The sequence below is a fragment of the Argopecten irradians genome, chromosome 2 (assembly GCF_041381155.1).
Source record: "Argopecten irradians isolate NY chromosome 2, Ai_NY, whole genome shotgun sequence".
NCBI classification, from domain to species: domain Eukaryota; kingdom Metazoa; phylum Mollusca; class Bivalvia; order Pectinida; family Pectinidae; genus Argopecten; species Argopecten irradians.
In genome coordinates, this window is record NC_091135.1 from 50,078,306 (window position 1) to 50,087,659 (window position 9,354).

Sequence of the window (9,354 nt, forward strand, 5' to 3'; positions counted from 1 at the left end):
AACTCAAATGACTGCGCCAGTAATCCCCCACCACATACTATATCACACAGCGGTTTCATTATAGGACATGTCATGAACGAAATTTCACCTAAACGTGGCTTAGATACCTTTGTCATTAGGTACATGTAACATCTATTAACAGTATATACGAAAATCAAGGGACGATGACACGAAATAGGAACCTGACAACAATGATTCTAATAAAAAAATAACAGAACAGCTACTATAAATTTTGATTAATAACACAATACATATCCAATTTCACAATTTCATTTTACTGAACATCTGCATTGCTACTTACACACTGACAAAAAACTGTATGTTTGTAATTATCTGACCAAGTGTCCTTAAGGCGAAGACCAGCCTTTTCAACAATGTGCTGCAGTTGTTCAAGGGTATATTTATAACTGAATCCATCTCCCTCATGGAAATAAAGACGCTCGCCCTTCTCCATCACCAGGTTTATTCCAAGTCCAGCTGTGAAATAAATAACATCAATGTGATCAATTGATACGATTTAAAGTTAACAATACTTTATACTTAAGAACCATCTGAATAGAGACTGAAAAGTGTTTGATTGCGTTAAAGGTGGTATGAACACAATTGCATACAGACATATTGTAATATTGAATATCTCGTGGTTGTGTAAGTTGTGGAAATGTAGAACTCCATCGCAGATTGAGTGGATGGTACGATACATTTATTGGAGTCTTAGGAATCGACTCTGTACAGAGATTATTGGCGAGTTAATATAGCAGTACACCGGGATAACAAATGTCAATATTTGGGTATGATATCCAATACCTGGAACAGTTGATATCAATGTAGCTGCTGTATTACATAGGGAAACATGGTTACTAATTAGAACTTATCGTGTATCATAATAAATAACATGGCTATGTAATTAGTAGTTATACAATGACCCCAATAGAAGATGTAAATGTAGATTATTATATATTAGTCCAAATTTCAAACTCTAAAATACTTATCATTAATATGTTATACCACATTCGTCGCAATGTTATACATTATATCAATTAAGATATAATTTGATATAATAAATTATAAAATTTCTAAAATTCTTATCATTGATGTGGTAAAGAACAAGTGATGAAAGAGTCATGTCGACGTACGTACTTCCGTCTTAAACTCAGACATGATGCTTTGTCTCTAATTAGATTGAGACTTCAATGAAACTAGATGATAAGTGAAAGAAATGTCCATAAGTTTGTAAATTGTATGTGTAAAATATGTTATGTAGGAGAAAATCAACAAGTGTTAACCTTGCATTCAACGGCATCAGGTAGTGATTTCCTCCAATAATAAAATAAATAATATGTATTCATAATGTTATTATATTGTATGGAAAGTGTTAAGTATATAAAAGTATAATGTGCGTATTATGTTATATCCTTTGGACGGCCGTAACGTATTTATGCGTAATTATTCATTTGCCCCATTTCATGCACCCTACTGGAGCCCCACTGAGACCGTTGAAAACTAAATACTAGTTTTTTTTTGAAAAGGAGATGTTCATCCCTATACAGCATGTCAATATCGATTCGGTCATTGCATTAGTGACGTCACAAATCACCTGTGAACATGCCCAAATAAGTCAAAAATTGAGGTCTGAAATCCGGATTTTAGTGTGTGCCCGGAAACCTGTCGTTGTGAGCTTAATTATCGAGATACAGACATGCAGATGGTCTTAAACGATAGAAGAGATATCAAAGTAAGAGAAAATAGAGAGAAAGGGAAAAGGAAGGGGAAAATAGCACCGATTTCAAAAAAAAAAAAAAAAAAAAAACAAACAAAACAAGTCCCACGCGCAGGTTTCTGCCTCCCATGACCCGTGCGTGGTGACCTTTAGGGAACTTCCGGTGACTGTTTTTGCTTGTTTGTAGTGTGTACTGTTTGTTATCATCGTGAAAATGGCATTAAACCAAAATCTAGATGCAAACTGCTTTCATAGATGGCATTTGTAATAACCTACTGTCGAATCCTGCCGGCCGTCGAAAGGATACACAGAAATTTTATTTCATAAAATGTGTCTACACAATGTTTTATTATGATTTCGACTCGAAAACCGGGAGATTTTCCATATTCCGGACATCACTATATGAGGGTCAGAGCAACTACAAATTAACGTGTGTGTTTAATCACATCACTGCTCTGCCTCTAACATAAAAATACACGAGTTTCCATGTACATATTTACCTCCGTGCATTGTCACGTGAGAGAAACTTGTCAAAAGTATATAAGATGTAAAAATGTGTTTTCTGTGGAATAGTAAAAATATGATATATGTATATAAACATTAAGGAACTTCTAAGATTTGTGATGAAATTTAGCAACATAATTCATGAACAAGTCACAGGAGAGGAATCGTCATATAATTGATTCTGTTTATTAACCAGTAATGTTAAATGTTGTATCTTTTTGTAGTTAAAAATAATTTGCAAGGTTATATCAAATACTTCCATAACGAAACTGTTTAAACTTGTGAGTTGTTTATTTTGTCGTATGTGTGTGCGTTATGTGTATTGATGTGGCCGACTCCTTGTGGTGCATGTCTGTGTTTTTGTGTAAGTTTTATGGGTGTACTTCAAAGTTAAATCTACATGCTGGTAGTCTATTTTAGTTCATAACATGTAAAAATACAAAATCAAACAATGGTTCTCACTACGCACAAGCATGGTTCTGAGCGGTGATATAGCCATGGTAATGCAGTAATATTATTTTGTGTAAGGTAAATAAAATAAGTGGTACATTTCCACAACATACACGACCACGAGACTATCAATATTACAATATTCAATGTAGCGCGTTTGCGTTACATGTAAAACATGTCTGTACCCAATTGCGTTGATACACCTTTAACGCAATCAAAACACTATTCAATACATATATTTACATGAATAAGTCTATTTTACATGTTCGTTGTCAAATTTAAAACGGTGCTGGTTGCTAAGTTGGGTAACTACGGTAGTCAGGATGACCGAAGATATAGTTTGATTTGAAATAAAACAATGTTATCTTTCAATTATTTCTAAATATGTTGATGTTTTCCAATTTGATCATATATCAATAATGTCCATTTCTAAAAACACAATTCCACGGAAGTGCATTTGTCGCGTACACAACATCACAAAAATAATTATTTACAGTTGAAAATATTAATAATAATTAGGTGAAGTTATCAAGTCCCGTAATTCTTGCAAATTTCGTTGAAATTGGAGAATAAATACTAAATCTATCGAGCGGAAACCAAAGATTTATCTGTTTTGACGATTTGAAAGTCCTGTAACTCTTGCAAATATGGACGGATTTTGACCAGTATCGAACCCATCTAACATCTCATTGATATAAAACAATATATAAAATTTGGTTGAAATCAGACAATAAATATTCACATGTAAGTTATCGAGCGGAAATCATGGATTCATTTTTTGTTCTACGAGCGCGATATAGATTCGAAGACTCAATTCGTCATTACTTTCATTTTATGTACGTAGGAGAGACAAGTGTTTGCATTGTGTGTGAAGGTCTATTTTGAATGCAAAAACTGAGGATTAAGCTGATGATACTGTTTCGGATGCCTTTAATGTTTTGTTTTTTTCTGGAAACCTGTAGGTGATCTGTTAACCTATTGTTCGCCTAGAAGCTCCCAGAATTGTTCTCCAATCAGATGTTCAATAGATAATTTAGGTGAAAGGAGTGACGTACACACATGCCGTCATAACTATGGAATTCCCCGAACATTCTTGAGGTAAGCCCCAAATTGTAGCCCCAACCAGATATTCATTTTGTTGTTTATTACCGTTACAATGCTTAAACACATATTTTGTTTTGATGTCAAATACATATTCAATTGGATCTGATAACAACTCTTTATTATTATTTTGAAATCCACCAGCTTGAGAGGAGGACACTTTGTTACATTTCATTGTAAAATTTCCTATTGACGACTGAGTACTGACGAGCATAATATTGTCTGTGCCGCCTAAGGATCCGTCTTGAGACCAATATAAGACCGGAAACGTCATTCAGTTCATTATGAATTCAAAGCAAATCTGTCATATGTGAAAAAGTAACAAAAAATGTAATCAAAGTTTATTTAGTTTCATATGACGCAAAGTCTTACCGAATAGTGAATAGAAGAAGCCTGATCTTGCACTGGATTTGAACTTATACGTCATTACGATTACGCTAATTTGAACAAACCCTCCTCCCACTGACCATTGAATATGTAGGGGTATATGTAAATATAATAAAATAGAATACGGAAATGAAACTATACAGGCAACGGGGAATTTAATAGTTATTTTACGGATATACAAAAAATATTTTGCCCTGATATTGTTAGAATTAATATCAATATTGTTCTCTTGTGATTCAACAGTTATTACAAAAGAGAACCCGCACAAATACGATCCCTGTAAAGTATCAGTCGGTGTTAGACAGAAAATGAATGGAAATCGTAATACAAGTATTATGTTATAATTTTTTCTCATTTTGACACTAGTAGAAATAAAGGTGTGCCCGTTTTGTTCTGCAGGACGTATCGCCATTCTAAAAGTATTGTGAGGATTCATAAAACACAAAAATGAGTGGTCTTACAAGATGCTATAAACCAAAATGAAATATATATAAAAAAATTCTTACGTATAGGATACTGGATGTTTTCCTGTGCCTGCATGTAGACCTTTATGTAGCTTAGCAAATGGGCTCTTTGTTACAAACAAAATCCACCTCATAAGTAAATCTTGTCAGGTCGATTTTACTTCTGGTTTCTTTGTTCAGTCGGACGACAGCGTTTTGTATAAATGCGCGTGCGATCCCTGTTGAGATAGAATATTCCGAAAAATAGCAATATTATATCTCAATGACTTAAAAACACATGTTGTAAGTGAAAAAAAAACCTGTTATAACTTTTTCCTTGATAGTTTCATATGATTTAAACAGTTCTAACTATTCTATTCATAGAAGATTTGTGTGTTATGTTGGGGATTTCATTTATTTGAATATTTTCATTCTTGTTGCCTGATGGTTTTCTATTGTATGGTAACTGTACTTTCATGTGAAAGTAAGCCCAATAACCGTTCAATGAAGTACATCCATCCGTAAAATTCTAATACCGAGTATGGGGAATATTACCTTGGTCGTCATTGTAAGCCTTAATAACAGTCTCTTTGTCTTGATTAATGTCAGCACTGAACACTAGACGACATCTGTCTGGAAAACAAAGGTTTGAAACATAAAAGTATATGGGCTCTTTCAATTACTTAATGATAATGAATTCGTTGTAGTAGTAAATACATTTCACCCATTTTAATTAGTAGCTTGTATTTAAAAAGTAAATTACCGATCACTTTTCGATCGTGTCATATATACATGAATTCGTAATTAACATTTATTGTCGATTTCAGCATACAAAGTACATTTGTTGTCTCGGTCAATTAATTTTTGAGAGCCGATTAACGCCGAGAACACAAATGTACTACACACATACTAACATGGCGGCTAGAGACACAATTGTTTTAATCGTAAATTATAAAGGGCTGTATTGAGCAATCAGATGATATATAGATATTCACTATAACTATTACTTACAATACTCTTACAACAGTGTAGTATAAGGTTTCATTATGATTATCCTTACAACAGAGCAATTTAAATGGTGTTGTTTTCCCCAGTACTTACCAGTCATGATGGTAGAAATCTTGCTGAGAATATTCACTTGTTCTGCAGATGTCAGGTTGATGAAGCTACCAAAGCACAAAATAATCTTAGGCTCTCCTTTCATTCTGCAAGACACCAGTAAAATACAGTTACATTCGACAATACGCTCTTATTTGAATAATTTACACCAGAGATTGATCACAATTTATTTTTATATATGACTTGATATAGGTAAAGAGGTAATTTTAAAGATTAAACATGTAGTTCAAACTATTTTTCCATGTTAAAAAAACCCACATTTGTTTACATGAGATATATATTACGTTTCTGTATTTTGTCTCTCTGAAGAGATAACCTTTATTCTTAGGTATAATTGTCTTCTTCCTAACAAAGTCACGTCTCCCTGGACACCACCTTACTTTGAGATAATACTATACAAAGGGAAAGAGCAAACTCTTGAAATTCAATCACGCAACACATTTCAAACAGAGGACTGTCCTAAATGACTTTAACTGCTAATAGGACGTTAGGATGTACCAACCATCTACCAAATCACTTCAGAATTGGTTGCTTAGGTTTAGCGTCCCACTAACATCATTTTAGGGTAGTCTCCCATATGTGCAATGTGTTGCAGTGTCTACTTCGGTATATTCGTGTTGGGTCTCCAGTTCAATGTGTATATGCCAAAGAAAACGTTATTTCATAATTACCTTAGTTCTTGTATTGCTTTAACGTAGTCTTTAGCTATGGGTTTAACATCTAAGGAGTCGCCATATTCTTTAGACAAATCTTTTACTGACGCCATAAGGAAATCTTTTAAAGGTGAAATAAAAAAGAATAATAAATGGACTTGAAAATGGAAACATGAGATATGACCACCTTCATTTCAAAATGGTTGTTTAACCAAAATATGGAGGTATCGTCTCTAATGATTCAAATATAGCACATCGGTATATTATTAAAAGGTTGAAATAGTTTTATCTCTTCGTACACATTTTGATAAATTTGCACATTCAATATTCCAAAGTTCAGTCACTGCATGTGCTCGTTTCTAAAACCATTGCTACACAGTTCACAGGTCGACCGTGTCATCGAACTAGTGATACCTAAAGCATAAACCAGGTGGGTTTTTTTTACCTCACTTAGCTCGAGGGGCCGGTGAGCTTAAATCAAGGCACGACGTTCGTCGTCTGTCCGTAAGGCATCCGTCAACAATGTCTTAAATTGCTACTAGTCCTGAGAGACTCAGTTAATTGTTACTGAATTTTGTCTGGAAACATTCTTCGGGACAGGGCACATTTTTTGTACAAATAACGGCCCTGACTCTCCAGGCACCAGAGGAACTAAGCCAAACAGGGAAAATTTACAAATGCGTTAAAATCGATTTACTGCAGAAGGAAAAACCAATTTTGTATAAACCAAAGTTCATGCCCTTATCTTTTAATTTTTTTAAATTAAACAAAATTTCATGACATCCTGGACAAAAAAACCCAATTTGTTATAAAACAAAGGTTATGTCCCAAGGGACCGGTGTGACGCGGCTAAATAGAGGGTGTGGGATGTAACGTTTTAAACAAAGTCCTTCTGCTGCAGGTCGGGATTCATAGAACGGATGCGTTAGGGAATAATTACGGGATGTATAACAAATTATCCACCTTCTACTAATCTACCAATGTAGTTTTGCGTAAACAAGCCATGTGAGCGATAACGCCTTGAGCACCTTTTCTGTCGTTACTTTGATTAATGGTGTGAATGTGAGATAAAGACAACAACAAAAAAGAGAAAAATGCAGTGAATTATTCAGTAGAATGGCCAATATATGAAAAAATACAAACCTTCAGAAACATCTACAGGGTAAAATGAGAGATGTTTTTGACTTTTCAGTAATTCGTCAATAACATATCTGGTTTTGGAGCAGTTTCCACTTCCAAGGTCTACCAAGGATACATCATATGGGACACGGGGAATCATAGCCTTCAAACAAACAACGATATTGTACTAGACCAACGATTACGTATTGATAAACATCTTAGCTGATAACAGCGATTTAACTTCTGTAATAACTATACGCATTAAATGTACGTGTATAGTGGTTACACTTCCTGGTATACATTGGGCACACAACCGCTCTGCAGGTAAGGCGTTAGAATAGTGCCTTAGTACCTGTTGCCCCCATTGCATGGACGACTAAATTTAGGATATGTTCTTTTCCTTATTTCTAACGTCTCCTTTGACACCGCTTCGCTTTTGGCCTTCAGTTGAGTACTCGGCCTTGTACGGAAAGCTCTGGGTTCTATCCCTAAAAGTGTTGGCTCCTGCTAAGCGTACAGCATACCGTGAATGGGGCTACTGGTTTACCCGTCGTCAGTATAATGTGACCGTATGATTTATGCTGTCCGATGTCTGTAGTGGTATGCTGCAGTGAGATAGCACAATAAATTGTGCAAGAGTTTTCACTATTGCAAATAGACAGAACACGAAGATACCACAGCTTCCAAATATATACCGACATGACACTGCAGGTGGATTAACAATAAACGTATGTTTTATGGTTATAGAAATATCATATTGTTATATATCATCTTCGCCACCAATTTATAAGGTGACCAGGTAGGGTGTGCACTTTGGTATCCTCGGCGGCACTATAAAAGGGCAAGAGGTTCACTATCAAAAGATGACACAACACGAATACATTGCAACTTTCAAATAAACATAGACATTCACACACGTAACACATTGTATGCATGGGAGGCCGTGAAGCCAGATAAACAAAACAAAATATACTTGTACTGAACGAATACACTGTAACATATAAGATGTTATCTAACCTCTATGTCGGTATACCTGTATATTTCCTTGTAGTACCGATACCTGGCTTCTTGTAAAATAGTAATTGGGGTTTTCTGTTGCGAAGATATGGTGAAGTTTGGATCCAGTCTCGTCATAGTTATTTCATAAGGAAAATCTGCGATTTTCTATAAAACTTATATTTAATTAAAAATCAAATTATATTCATTTAAAACTTTGTTTTTGAAATAAAACACAAAATGTTATTTAGCAAAATCAAATTATATTCATTTAAAACTTTGTTTTTGAAATAAAACACAAAATGTTATTTAGCAAATCAATGTTACAAAATAGAATTCTATTTTTCTCTGTAATTTGCTAACGATTACATCGTATTAGTGTCAGCTTAAGGAATCCTGTGAAATTTCCATTTAGCTAAGTTCTCAAGTAAATAACTCAAATCTGTCTCTATAGACATAAGGATTTACCTGGTACCTGAGAACATCTCAAATAGGATGTGTAAGCTGGCTAATTGTATAGAGTAACCTTTTTCTTAATGTATCTTTTGTACGCGTCACTTTGTGGCTTTTAACCATGACAAACAAGTTATTGTTTACGGCCGTTGAGAACGGACTGTCCACGCTACGTATTATGTAATAAGCCAGTACGCTGGTCAATTAAGCTAAAGGTGTTAAACCCACGCGGTCTTATGATAAATGACCAATCAGATTCTCACCTGACGAAGATAGCAAGTTTGTATATACGCGTCCCTGGCAGAAATACTTCACTTCTTACCAGGACGCCAAATAAATTACATCAAACTTAAGAAGCTGTCTTGCTGTATTTTCAGGTGAGCATTTTATATATTTTTTATATGTACATTCC

At 34.6% G+C, this 9,354-nt stretch overlaps 1 pseudogene; it reads right to left on the reverse strand.

The window, feature by feature from the left end:
- Positions 1–274: 274 nt before the first annotated feature.
- On the reverse strand, positions 275–8,627 carry LOC138316691 (histidine N-alpha-methyltransferase-like; annotated as a pseudogene).
- Between the last annotated feature and the right edge of the window lie 727 nt (positions 8,628–9,354).